This window comes from Triticum aestivum, chromosome 3A, assembly GCF_018294505.1.
Source record: "Triticum aestivum cultivar Chinese Spring chromosome 3A, IWGSC CS RefSeq v2.1, whole genome shotgun sequence".
NCBI lineage: Eukaryota > Viridiplantae > Streptophyta > Magnoliopsida > Poales > Poaceae > Triticum > Triticum aestivum.
The window spans coordinates 667414031-667426759 of NC_057800.1; positions in this window are offsets into that span (position 1 = coordinate 667414031).

The following is a 12729-nucleotide window of genomic DNA, read 5'->3' on the forward strand; positions in this document are numbered from 1 at the left end:
ACCGAAGGCTTGTTCCCTCGAGAAGCGGTCAAGGCAGCGACGCAAGCGCCGCCCCAAATCTCGCCTCGATAGAAATAACGATCACACAGACCCAGCGCTGGAGCAGGGTGAACCGCTACCAGGCAACGGCAATCCGGATAATCAAACCGAACAAACAAATTCTATCAAGGATAATAGTCCAGACGACATAACACCGAACAGGCACCCGGAGCAGCGGAATGCTCGTAAAAGGCTTGTTGCCACTGCGAGAAGTCTTAAAAAGCAGAAGCAAAGGCTCAAGGCTGCGCAAGACACACTCGAAATCAGATGGAGTAAAATACTCAACACAGCAGCGAGGTACGGCGACAATCGCCCCTCCAAGAGCTACCCAAAGCGGAAGCTGCTACCTGAATTCGATGAGGAGGCCTCAGACCCCCCACAACCGAATATCAAAGCAGCCACCTGGCCGGATAGACGACCCCTCTACCAACACAGAGCGGCATATAACGCCACTCACAATACAACACGCGACCCATGCGAGGGCTCGCACCCAAAGGACGGCGCAACAAGATCCATCTATGGACCATGCAAGCGCGCCCCAGCATACAATGCAACACAACAAACATCCGAACAACGCGGTACACCCAGCTACAGGGGTGCCGCACACCCCCTATGTTTCATCGATGAGGTGCTAGACCATGAATTTCCAGAGGGATTCAAACCCGTAAACATAGAGGCATACGACGGAACAACAGACCCTGGGGTCTGGATTGAGGACTACATCCTTCATATCCATATGGCTCAAGGAGATGATCTCCACGCCATCAAGTACTTACCCCTCAAGCTCAAAGGGCCAGCTCGTCACTGGCTTAAAGGCCCCCCCGAAAGCTCCATTGGAAGTTGGGAAGATCTTGAAGACGCCTTTCGGGCAAATTTTCAAGGGACTTATGTCCGACCTCCGGATGCGGACGATTTGAGTCATATAACTCAACAACCCGGAGAGTCAGCCCGAAAGCTTTGGAATAGGTTTCTTACTAAAAAGAACCAGATTGTCGACTGTCCGGACGCCGAAGCCTTGGCAGCTTTTAAGCATAGCGTCCATGACGAATGGTTCGCCAGACACCTCGGCCAAAATAAGCCGAGAACGATGGTCGCATTAACAAGCCTCATGACCCGCTTTTGCGCGGGTGAGGACAGCTAGCTAGCCAGATGCAGCGCCAGCGACCCCAATACATCTGAAGTTAGAGATGGAAACAGGAAATCACGGCGCAACAGCAATAACAAACGCCGGAATAAAGAAGACAGCACGAAGGGCACGGCAGTAAACGCCGGATTCAAAAGCTCTCGGCCAGGTCAGCAAAAGCCGTCCTCTAAAGGCACCAGGGATGAATTGTCCAGCCTCAACAAAATTCTGGACCAAGTATGTCAGATCCATAGTACCCCTGGTAAACCAGCTAATCATACCCATAGAGAATGTTGGGTCTTCAAGCAGTCCGGCAAGCTCAACGCCGTACACAAGAGGGAGGATACACCAAGTGAAGACGAGGACGAGCCTCCCAAGCAAGACACTGGGGAACAAAAGAAATTTCCACCAGAAGTCAAAACAGTAAACGTGTTACACGTGATCAAGGGAAAAAACAACGCGGCACTCCCAGGAAAATATACCCAAGTGCCTGTCACCGCGAAGTCCTGCCACTGGTCGTCTCAACCGATCACTTTTGACCATCGCGATTACTCAGCAAGTATCCGACACGCAGGATGGGCTGCCCTGGTATTGGACCCAGTAATTGGCGGATATCACTTCACACGAGTCTTGATGGACGGTGGTAGCAATCTAAACCTAATATATCATGATACAATCCGTGGGATGGGGTTAGACCCAACAAAAATTCGCCATAGCAATACTACCTTTAAAGGAGTAACGCTAGGCCTAGGGGCTCATTGTACGGGCTCCCTCCTACTACAAGTTATATTCGGCTCCCCTGATAACTTCCGTCGCGAGCATTTAACCTTCCACATCGCCCCGTTCCAAAGTGGCTATCAAGCACTGCTCGGACATGAAGCTTTCGCTCGCTTTAATGCAATACCACACTATGTCTCACACTCAAGATGCCCGGTCCATGTGGCATCATTTCAGTGAAAGGAAATATCAAGCGATCTCTGCGCGCCGAAGAGAGTGCGGTTGCCTTGGCAGCCGCACACTAAAGGCGCCCGGACCAGCGAAAGCATCCGATAGGTCGTCAAGACCTCAGACACAACTAATCAAGTCCGGCGCCGCTATTTATACCGAATAAATGGTCACACCCCTATTTGTCAATACAAGGGGCTCAACGCGTGCAGACAAGTGGCAATTTCTTCTCATCTTGAATTATACATGGTTTCTTTAGAAACTATCCTTTTTGCACGACAACTTTTTCACCTAAATTCCTCTCTTTTACAGACGATCATCGTGCTACACCCGTCCAGGATATGGCACAACGGAGACATAGGCGCAAATGTGCAGCAGGGACCCACCCCAAGGATTCTTTTTAGATTAAGACCCTGCGTAAACCTTTTTACTGTCTCTTGTTGATATATATCCACCGTTGAGAAGGATGTTGACGTCTTGGCATGTGGCCACGCCAGAACAATGCACGTACCTGGACACAAGGGGCTTCTTACAAAGGCCATTATTTAGGCCTGGTTTATACCACAAAGACTGAATACCTTAGGGAGTGTTCGGCGTCGCGAGTTTGGCCCTATATGCATCAGCTCCAAATCATTGTCTTTGGTCAAATGTTGGGTTTGCCCGGCTCCTGTGTTTTGGTGCCTTACGTTCCGCTTTACCGGCTAAGGTAGCACCAGGAGAACTACTGCGATTGTGCCCTGGTTCATCTGGACGAGCACCTCAGTAGAGAAAGCCAAAAACTGACTGTCATGATATAGCGTGAGACTGGTCAACCACTCGATGACCTGTTGGAATGTTAGAATTCCTCCGCCTTAACGAAGGGCCGTTTTCCGGCCAGGCATGTACGCACCCCAGGATCGGGAGAGTGCGGAGCCACCAGGGGCTATCTAGTAGCCCCACTGTCAAACTCCTATGGCTAAGTGAAAGTGTTAAAGCATTATAGTCCGGTTGCCTCGCTCGCTCCGCTATCACCTCCTTAATAGAACCAAGACGTTGGGTTAAGTGTGAACGTGTGTTTTTTGCGAGCACCTCCGCATTATATGCGTGGGGGTCGAAGCCGACGGCTGCAATCTTTCAGGTTATACACATGTATACATAAACGGCCGCCCAGGAGGCATCATATTACTTTCAGGCAAAAGTATAAAAATAGCCTTATAAAAATTTATAAAAGCATTTCGCTTACAATGAGATTACATATCACTCAAACACAATATTTTTTGAGCACTGGGTCTCTATCAAACGAGCACCCTCAAGAACTTCTTCAAAATAGTGCTCAGCAGCCATTCGACCTATGGCCGAATCCCGCGCTGCAACAGTGGTAGCATCCATCTCCGCCCAGTATGCTTTAACACGGGAAAATGCCATCCGTGAGCCCTCTATGCACGCCGACCTATTCACCGCATTAATGCACGGCACCACGTCAAGGAGCTGCTGCACCAAGCTGAAATAGCTGTTCGGTTTTGGCCTTTCCGGCCATAGCTGATCCACAACAGACCTCATGGCGAGTCCGGACAACCTATTCAGTTCGGCCCATTCGGCTAATTGGTCAGTCAATGAAAGCGGACGCTCGGGAGAATGGAATTGTGTCCAAAACAGCTGGTCCACTTCACGGTCCGTCTGACCCTGGAAGTACTTGGCCGCATCGGCAGCGCTCGCCGCCAAATCCATGTACACATCCTCCGAACTCCACGGCCGATCCAGAGAGGCATACCATGGATCTCCGAACTTCCTCCGCAACATAAAGGATTTCCCAGCTACAATATCCCCGGCTTCCCGCAGCTCCTCCTTCTTCGCCCTCATAGCAGAGCGGATGTCTTTTCTCGTCGTAGCAGCCTTCTCAAGGTTCGATGCCTTCGCTAGGTTTTCCTTTTCAAGAACCCGACAATGGTCGGCGGTGGCTTTTAATTCTATGGCCATCTTGGCCATCTTATCTCGGCTCTCGCCATGCGCGGCCTTCTCGGTTTTCAACTCTTCGGCCGCCTTCAAAGCAGCTGCATTACTAAACCTCGCTTGTTCCTTGGCTCGGGCAAGTTCTGCCCGCAAGGCTTCAACAGTGGCAGCTCCATCTGTAGTCACAACATATTAAAGATACTGGCATCATGCTGCTCTTACTATGTGGCGTTTACCAGATAATGACACTTACCATGTGCCTCGTCAAGCCTTTGGTTAACAAGTTCGATGTCGGCGTCTGCCGCATCCAACTGTCGTTTTAAATGGGCAAACTCGCTAGTCCGGCTAGCCACCGGAGCTTCCATCACCTGCACATAGAGGCAGTATGGCTATTACCTGGGAATACGATCCTCTGTTCATCGTCGTTTCCGACGACAACTAGAGTCTCAGGGGCTACTATCTACACAGGGCACACCTAGCATGTGCAGGACTATCATACATTATTTTACGTACCTCAAAGCCTGTCAGTAGACTCATAAAAGCTTCATGCAATCTGCTTTCGACGGACGAGATTCTCTCCATCACCTTATTCATCAGCACACGGTGTTCATCTGAGATGGCCGCTCGCCCCACCAACTCCCTCAGAACATCCGTTCACACACCAGACGGTGCCGGACTCTTTTTTCCGCTCTCTTCGGGAGACGGACACTGGGAGCTTCGGGGGTCAATGGGATTATCTTCTGGCCTCACCAGACCCAGAGAGGCCCTCCGCGACGACACTTCGGGGTCGCCCACTTCCGGAGGGGAGGAGTCCATAGGGGCCGTTTCGCTCTCCATCATCTCTGGAAGAAGATCCCCCGAAGACGAGCTCATTTGAGAGGGGCTAAGACCTGATCTGCAAAGATATATGCAGTGGTTATTTTCTCAGTAGAAAAAGATGGCATACATGTACTATTTCGGGTCACTTATGACTCGCTGGAGAATTGATCCCCCCGCGGACTTTGTGCGACAAAAGCACCCCCCGAGGTAGGACCCTCTATGGGAGACTTCTTCTCCCATTTGGAAGCTTCAGCTTCCGAATCCCCGGGCGCAATCCTTTTCCTCCTGCGGTCGTCTTCCTTCATGGAGATGCTCGCTCCCTCAGTTAGAATGGGCAGCGTTGGGGGCCCGCGTCCGCCCGTATTATCCTCCCCAGTATCTTCCTTCAAGGGCTTCGGGCAAGGTGCGACCTGGAGCATCTTTTCCAATACCGGATTCTCCAAACCCTCAGGGAGGGGGGCCGAACACCGAATCAACTTCGCCTTTGTCAGCCAGTCCTGGTCAAAAAGCAAACTCTCAGAAATAACTTCGTAACAAGTGAGAGATAGTATGTTCGGCCGGAAGATTCCTTACCTGTTCGGCGGCGCGGTTACTGCTCAGGCCCACGTCCTCGGTAATTTCCGGACACTCTACCTGAGGTCCGAAGAATGACTTGTACATCTCCTCGTGCGTCAGGCCGAGGAAATTTTGAATGACACGCGGCCCCTCGGGATTGAACTCCCACAAGCGAAGGGGCCGGCGTTTGCAAGGCTGGATTTGACGAACCAGCATAACTTGTATTACCACAACCAAACTACAATCTCCATTGAAGAGATCTCGAATGCGGCTTTGCAGTATAGGCACGTCCTTGGCTGGACCCCAGCTCAAACCTCTGCTGATCCATGACATCAGTTGTGGTGGAGGGCCCGAGCGAAAAACTGGGGCGGCCGCCCACTTGGCACTTCTAGGAGCCGTGATGTAGAACCACTCCTGTTGCACAATTCAGACACCTCTGTAATGGAACCTTTGGGCCATGGAGCTCCCGTCATCTTGCATATTGAGGCACCTCCACACGCTGCATGTTGCCCCTTGATCATCTTCAGCTTTACTTCAAAAGTCTTGAGCCATAGGCCAAAGTGAGGGGTAACCCGGAGGAAGGCCTCACACACGACAATAAATGTCGTGATATGAAGAAAGGAGTCCGGAGCTAGATCATGGAAATCTAGCCCGTAATAAAACATCAAACCCCTGACGAAAGGATCCAGAGCAAGGCCTAGACCTCGGAGGAAGTGGGAGACGAACACGGCGTTCTCGTTGGGTTTGGGGGAGGGCAGGGGACGGCCTGCCCTCGGGCGGGCAGCCGATGCACAACCTCAGCGGTCAGATATCTGGCCTCCCTCAACTTTTTGATGTTTTTTTCCGTGACGGAGGAAGGCACCCATTGGCCTTGAAGGCTAGATCCGGACATGATTGAAGGTTTGGAGCGCCTGACCTGAACCTTGGGTGTTTGAGCTGGAGGTGGGGAAAGGATTTGATTGAGCACGGGAGGGAAAAAAGTAAGAGCCTTGTCCCTTTATAAAGAGGGTGAATATCAAGCGTCCTCTCCGTGGCCGTTTGGACTTGCCTATAGTCTAGGAGTCCTAGAAGCGGTTGGGTTACTCACGCCCGTATTTATGAGAATCCCGGAATAAGGGGACACGATCTCTGCTTTAACAAGACGTGACAAGGAAACCGCCTCACATGACGCGCTGAGGTGGGATAATAAAATGATTCAGATAAAGGCTTGGCTGTGGTGCGATGTCGCACTACGGAATACGTCAGCGGGTTAGATCTATGTAAATATTATTCTCTCTATGGCCATATGTGGAAACTTATTTTGCAGAGCCGGACACTATCTTTGTGTTCAGAATCTTCTATGAAGTACTTGGAGGAGGAACCCGCCTTGCAATGTCGAAGACAATCTGCGCATTGGACTCGTCGTCATTGAAGCCTGGTTCAGGGGCTACTGAGGGAGTCCTGGATTAGGGGGTGTCCGGATGGCCAGAATATACCTTCAGCCGGACTCCTGGACTATGAAGATACAAGATTGAAGACTTCGTCCCGTCTCTGAAAGGGACTTTCCTTGGCGTGGAAGGCAAGCTTGGCGATACGGATATGTAGATCTCCTACCATTGTAACCGACTTTGTGTAACCCTAACCCTCTCCAGTGTCTATATAAGCCGGAGGGTTTTAGTCCGTAGGACAACATACAGAACAACAATCATACCATAGGCTAGCTTCTAGGGTTTAGCCTCTCCGATCTCGCGGTAGATCTACTCTTGTACTACCCATATCATCAATATTAATCAAGCAGGACGTAGGGTTTTACCTCCATCAAGAGGGCACGAACCTGGGTAAAACTTCGTGTCCCTTGCCTCCTGTTACCATCCGGCCTAGACGCACAGTTCGGGACCCCCTACCCGAGATCCGCCGGTTTTGACACCGACAGAGGTACTACAAGTGCTTGTTGCACGTGATGTATCTGAGACTACATGGTGGATCTCCATTTATAGACCTATAGCAAACTAGCTATAGTTATATTTGGTGTCACATTAGCCACCATCAGGTCATGGCTCGGCATGTACACAATAACTAGGGACACCTCTCCTTCCTTAAACATTGCTTCCTGCCTGATCTGCCAAGGACGAGTTTAACTCTCATAAGCCATACTGCCTCCGTAGCAATATTACAGACCAACGTGTATCAAACAAATCAAATATTTGGAACAGTAAATATTTTTGTATGAGGAATTTGTCTATATATGTAGGTATATGGCATGCTAGAAAGCAGTTGAGTAACTCAATCACTAAATTAACGGTAAGTTATTGAAGTAGTGGTACCACAAAAGGTACTCTCTTGCTTTTTCTACCAAGACATCAAATCTCTCCCACCTTAGGAAAACTGTTAATCAACACCTACCACCCTCTTTTTCAAAAAAAGAAACACCTACCACCCTCCTATTTTTATCTTTTATGATTACTAATAATGGCCAGGCTACCTTATTTTCGTCTAACTCATAGCTTGTAAACAAACTCTTGTCTATGCCTTCCCCTTCCTTTTTTCGCACTCACTTTGAACTACTATTATGTTCCCAGAAATCTTGAGGATGGGATGCTATCTAACCTTAACCTTAGGAACAACCTTACCGCTGGTGCCTCTAGGGAGTTGGAACCTCTTTTTCCTTGTTGCAGGAATTCATTTTCTATGATGCCAACGACGAGAAGTTCCTCATAGGGTGGTGGTGTGTGTGCGGGGGGGTGCCTTTCTCATCCAAACATTATTTTATGGTCTCTTCACCTGAGTAATGCATTCAGGTGGGGACTCCCCCCCCCCCCACACACACACACCATGACTGTTAGAAAAATTGATGGTAACTTACTAGTTACTACGAACACTAGAGACAAATGAAATGTTGTAAACGCAAGCTACTGCACCCATCTATGTGTCCCTCTTTCTGGATCTTACCATCACACATTTAAAGCAGCTAACATCGCCAGGGAAGCTGAAGGTCCCATTAAATATTAAGAGCTTTATTTGGCACATATATATGTCTCGGAGTGATTCTCACTAAAGATAGCTTAGCTAAGCGGAACTGACAATGTAAGAAATAGTGTTATTTTTGTGGTCAAGATGGAACAATCCAACATATGTTTTTCTATTGCCTCCTAATTGCCTTGTGTGGCAAATTATATTTATGATGCTCAGTATTAACGCACCATCTGGCATCTACAGCATGTTAGCTCATATTTGAGTGGGACTATGTGCTTCAAATTTGTGCTACATGGAAATGTCACAATAATTTGGGTTTCCACAAAAAGTGAGCTTATATTTTTCTATAGGTTCTATTCATGGCTAGACACTTGCTCCGTAGTCCTTACTGCCACGTGTAGATGCAAGAGCTATATTAAACCAGTATGGATGGAGGTAGACTAATATGATTGGTACCTCATGAGTTGTTGTTTTTATCCTTATCGTTGACGGTTCTATCATATTTTTTTGCTCGATGATGGATGCTTGATGAAACAATCCTTTTAATAATTGGGTTGTATGCATCATCATGGTGTATAGAGGCCAGTCATCCCCCCTTTTTGAAAAAAAATGCGACCAACAAGGCCATGCAAACCTACAGAAAACTCGTCAAATCATGCACACATGATATTATCCCATTAAAGCAAAGAGTATGATGGAACAAAAGATGTTGCACGTCCAACATGATAATAAAGCATACTCCACTCATCGATTGGTGGGAGATGTACGTATCTAGCAGCGGACCTAGAACCTTCAAATAAAAAAGATATGTCTACCATGAACCCAAAACAACAACTTGGATGACCAAATGTATATCTGTCACAAACCCAAAGTAACGAGATGAAATATACACAACTACTACTAAACCGCCCCATAGCCTCAAGGACTACTCACACATATCACATAGATAATCATGAACGAAAGTGGAGATTGTTCCATTACTAAAGGTACAAAATAATTCACATGGTTATAATTATTATGATAGTGTAGCAAGCATCAAAGAGGTGATATATGATGACAATTTACTAGAGAAGGGTTGAGGTAGCATTACACCTCTGTTGGTTTCTTCTCTATTGTGGCATGTCTTTGCAAGAAAAGTAAAATATGGGGGTCCAGGTGACTGAACCAATCTACGGTAGAAAGGGCTCTGATTATGGAGGGGTAGGTGCATGACACCAGCGGGGCAAAATTAGGGCATCATGTGTGCATAAATTTTATTGCCTGATTGTTCATCTTATCTTTTATCAGTCTTCAGTTTTATTGTCCCTAAATTTTTCTCTAAAAACAATAGACACGAGTGTATGTCATTAAAATAGGAATTGTTAGGATGATAGATAGAGGGAATAATAATGACGTTAAAATAATTTTGAAAATATGTCATTCGTATATCACGGTAAGTTCTAGTCTTGACAAACCTATATCTTTAAAAAATAACCCACTTAGTGCTGATAAATATGATTGTGCCATCCAGTGCATGTCCGAAGAATGGCTTATATTTGTATATAAAACCCTTGGTTGACAGAACACGTGTTACCTAGTTTATTTTCTGATAAAGAGAATTTATGAACTCAAAATGTCATATATATCAAGGCGATACAACCATGAGAGTTATAAACCCGGCCCATATGGTACATGTTTATGCATCTATAATCTTGCATGGACGTGTTTTTTCATTCACTCACAACTTCATTTTTTTTAATAATTGGCGAAACATTTAGATCGCTATGGAGCTTCCAAATGGGACATCTGCTACATTTCCCCTCTATTTAAATAAAGAATTAATGCCTAAACCTTTCTATGACTATATATGATCACTTTACACTACGATTCCTTGTATATTCTGGTAGCTAGGAATGAAAGAGTTCTACCTACTGTATTGATGGCGGACAAGAAATGTGTGTGCAGATGAGAGTGCACTGGTGGAAAAACAGGCTTCCGTCCAGCCCCATAAGTCGCGAAGCTGTAGGAACCGCGACTAATGGGACCTTTAGTCGCGGTTCTGGAGGTGAACCGCGACCAAAGGCCTGGGCCCAGGGCGCTCGGTGGCCAGCTGGCGCACGTGAGGGTCTTTAGTCGCGGTTGGCCAGGACAACCGCGACTAAAGGCCTTCGGACACCTTTAGTCACGGTTTGCCAGGCCAACCGCAACTAAAGCCCCTCCCCTATATATACCCATCCAACAGCCAACACTTAGCCATTTGGAGCCATTCTCTTCACAAGTGGGTGTAGGTTTGCTTTTGGTTCCTCTTATGCACATAAGGTGTTTGATGAAATGCCCCAAGAGCATGAAACAAACATGACATGAAGTGTTGGAGCCACACTCCTCGATCGCGGTTAGCAACTTGATGAACCTTTGATGTGTCATTGATAAAATATGCATGTGTGCAGTTCATTGTTTAATTTATATTGTTTGTAGCTAGTTAGTTTAACAAATGCATGATGGTTAATTATATATTTTATATTATAATAATGCAGATGAATCGGCAATGGATGTACGGTAACCGACTCTCCGGCGAGTTCACTACGGGTTTGAAAGATTTCCTCGTAGTGGCTAATGCGAACAAGCAGGGGGGTTTTGTTATCTGTCCATGTGTTATCTGTAAGAATCAGAAGGGTTACTCTTCCTCAAGAGATGTTCACATGCATCTGCTTCGGCACGGTTTCATGCCAAGCTATAATTGTTGGACCAAGCCTGGAGAAAGAGGGGTTATAATGGAAGAAGATGAAGAAGGGGATGATTTCATCGATGAAAGCTATCTTGCTCATTTCGGTGATACTTTCATGGAGGATGCTGAAGGTGAAGGGGAAGGTGAAGAAGAGGCACGTGATGATCCCGTTGATGATCTTGGTCGGACCATTGCTGATGCACGGAGACGCTGCGAAACTGAAAAGGAGAGGGAGAATTTGGATCGCATGTTAGAGGATCACAGAAAGGCGCTGTACCCCGGATGCGATGATGGTCTGAAAAAGCTGGGCTGCACACTGGATTTGCTGAAATGGAAGGCAGAGGCAGGTGTAGCTGACTCGGCATTTGAAAACTTGCTGAAAATGTTGAAGAATATGTTTCCAAAGGATAACGAGTTGCCCGCCAGTACGTACGAAGCAAAGAAGGTTGTCTGCCCTCTAGGTTTAGAGGTTCTGAAGATACATGCATGCATCAACGACTGCATCCTCTACCGCGGTGAATACGAGAATTTGAATGAATGCCCGGTATGCACTGCATTGCGTTATAAGATCAGAGGCGATGACCCTGGTGACGATGTTGAGGGCCAGAAACCCAGGAAGAGGGTTCCCGCCAAGGTGATGTGGTATGCTCCTATAATACCACGGTTGAAACGTCTGTTCAGGAACAAAGAGAGTTGTTGCGATGGCACAAAGAGGACCGTAAGTCGGACGGGGAGTTGAGACACACCGCAGATGGAACGCAATGGAGAAAGATCGACAGATGGTTCAAAGATTTTGCAGCTGACGCAAGGAACATAAGATTTGCTCTAAGTACGGATGGCATGAATCCTTTTGGCGAGCAGAGCTCCAGCCATAGCACCTGGCCCGTGACTCTATGCATCTACAACCTTCCTCCTTGGTTGTGCATGAAGCGGAAGTTCATTATGATGCCAGTGCTCATCCAAGGTCCGAAGCAACCCGGCAACGACATCGATGTGTACCTAAGGCCATTAGTTGATGAACTTTTACAGCTGTGGGGTGGTGTCCGTGTGTGGGATGAGCACAAACAAGAGGAATTTGACCTACGAGCGTTGCTTTTCGTAACCATCAACGATTGGCCTGCTCTTAGTAACCTTTCGGGACTGTCAAATAAGGGATACAATGCATGCACGCACTTCTTACATGAGACTGAAAGTGTACATTTGCCAAATTGTAAGAAGAACGTGTACCTTGGGCATCGTCGATTTCTTCCGAAAATTCATCCAGTAAGAAAGAAAGGCAAGCATTACAACGGCAAGGCAGATCACCGGCCGAAGCCTGCGGAACGCACTGGTGCTGAGGTATTTGATATGGTCAAGGATTTGAAAGTCATCTTTGGAAAGGGTCCTGGCGGACAATCAGTTCCGAAGGGAGCTGACGGGCACGCAGCCATGTGGAAGAAGAAATCTATATTCTGGGAGCTAGAATATTGGAAAGTCCTAGATGTCCGCTCTGCAATCGACGTGATGCACGTTACGAAGAATATTTGCGTGAACCTCCTAAGCTTCTTGGGCGTGTATGGGAAGACAAATGATACAAAGGAAGCACGGCAGGACCAGCAACGTTTGAAAGACCCTGATGACCGGCATCCGGAATGGTTTCAAGGTCGTGCCAGCTACGCTCTGA